The sequence below is a fragment of the Petaurus breviceps genome, unplaced genomic scaffold (genome assembly GCF_028583685.1).
Source record: "Petaurus breviceps papuanus isolate PSGF00001 unplaced genomic scaffold, PetGlider_PUasm1.0 90769, whole genome shotgun sequence".
Lineage (NCBI taxonomy): Eukaryota > Metazoa > Chordata > Mammalia > Diprotodontia > Petauridae > Petaurus > Petaurus breviceps.
Window position 1 is genome coordinate 5,719,731 of NW_027187341.1, and position 2,264 is coordinate 5,721,994.

At 39.0% G+C, this 2,264-nt stretch overlaps 1 pseudogene; it reads left to right on the plus strand.

Moving 5' to 3' along the window:
• The first annotated feature begins 1,520 nt into the window (after positions 1-1,520).
• On the plus strand, positions 1,521-1,974 carry LOC138146732 (small ribosomal subunit protein eS26 pseudogene; annotated as a pseudogene).
• Positions 1,975-2,264: the final 290 nt, after the last annotated feature.

The following is a 2,264-nucleotide window of genomic DNA, read 5'->3' on the forward strand; positions in this document are numbered from 1 at the left end:
ATTCTGCAAAATGTCTGTGGAAAAAAAGAGTGTCTTGAGGGAAAGTTGATGTTGAGAAAATAAATGACATTAATCTTGATAGTCCATTGAAAAATCACCCCAAAGTAGATTAAGACCACCAGAAATAATGGAAGAAATTGGGGTTGTGTGCAATTTTGAAATCTTATAAACTTCAAAAGGACATGAAAGGAATCTTAGAAGGATTATTTGGTCTGTGATGGAGATGGCACAAAAAAGACCAGCATTGGATTACATTATTTAACTATTAGGAGCTGGATGAGAAGATCAGACAAGAGTATTTGCAGTTAATTCATACACATGGAATAGGAAAATCCTGAGGGGTAGTATATTTATAACTTTCATGTTTAATTAGCCAAGTATATGTGATTTTGCCAATAATATGAATCATAACTGCAGCAGGCTGCAATTCCTCTACCCCTTAAGAAATGACCTTTGAGAGTTTGCCAAAGGTCAAAAATATCACCTTGTAGTTACCCTTCTACTAAACCTCTTTGAAACTTTTCAGGTAGATCTTCAGACAGTGCAAATCTTGTGTCAAGACTATATTAAAAGGTTCTCCATTTCTCTCAGACCTGCCAGAGCTTCTACTCTGAGACATAACCTTTGAAAACTTCCTGCCCAGACAAATAGGAATAAGACTGTATTGTGTTACTATCATAAAGTGACCAACTTAGTCTTGGGATATCATCAGAGGTTGTCCTTTAGTCATGCTGTGAACAATCACTGTATGGTGGTTTGGATGACCACTTTCAGTGATTTATGATGATTATGTTAAACTGATAGTCCAAAATACTCTGAGATTCTCATTTTTAGTTCAGCATATTCATCTCTGAGGGTCTTCTGGAAACGGATCTATGTGGAAATAGCATCAAATTGTGGGATCATAGGTGTAAAACTAATTTTTGCAGTTAACCGAGGAGCAGAAAGATCAAGTAACTTAAGCAAGTTTATACAGTTAATGAATACTAGAGCTGTGATTTGGGCACAGGTCTTTGTACCATATTTCATGGCACAATCTTCACCGCTGCATAATCTTCATGCCCTGTTTTTTCTTCAGTTCAAAAACTGGTTTATAACCTTTCATCACATAATTGTCACATGGTATAATTCTGTTCATTATGCCATTTAAAAGATAAACAGAGAAGCAATGTATTCACTGGTGGCATATGGATATGCATTTATCTCTCAAATTGTGAGTTCTGAGCACTCAGTGTCAGTATATTTCTGAATGCTGACTTATGTGGTTTGTTTAGAGCACTGCAGTACTAACGATTTTGTCACTCAAATCAGTGAAGGGCCATAGTGGCACGGGGAAGAGGCAGAGATGAGTAAGTCATACGATATGGTAAGACCAAAATCTTCCCAATTTTAATGTATATTTACAAATATTCTATGCCTCCTAATTTTGCACCAAAGACAGTTTAATAATGAATGATTTTTAAGTAAAACTAGCACATTAAAAAATTACATAGTAGCTTTTTCGATTCTTGGCATCCAAGATGACCAAGAAGAGGAGGAACAACGGGTGCGCCAAGAAGGGCCGCGGGCACATGCAGCCCATCGGCGGCGGCCACGTGCACGTGCTGCCCATCCGCTGCACCAACTGCGCCCTTTGCGTGCCCAAGGACAAGGCCATCAAGAAGTTCGTCATCCGCAACGTCGTGGAGGCCGCCCCCGTGAGGGATATCTCCGAGGCCAGCGTCTTCGACTTCTACGTGCTGCCCAAGCTGTCCGTGAAACTGCATTACTGTGTGAGCTGTGCGATGCACAGCAAGGTAGTGAGGAACAGCTCCTGGGAGGCCCGCAAGGATCGGACTCCCCCACCCCGCTTCAGACCCGCAGGTGCTGCCCCCAGACCCCCTCCAAAGCCCATGTAAAGAGCTATCTGTCCATCAACATTCCTGAACCGATTAGAGGAAAATAAAATGGTTGGTCTATCTTAAAAAAAAAAAATACATAGTAGTTGTAACCCACTTTTTCACAAACATTTTTTGACATAAAATCTGTGATGATTATGGTGTGAAATACAGTATTCTCAATACAACAATATTTTCATTAAATTATCTATCTAATCAGAGAACAATTAAATTTAAAAGATTAAATAGAATCACATATCATAAATAACAATTAAATTAATGTATCCCTTTCAGTCAGTGACCTTCTCAGTTTGTACTGAGGTTATCCCTATCTCTGCTTACCAACTACTGTCATATTTCAGAAAGAATACAGAAACTTCCCAAATA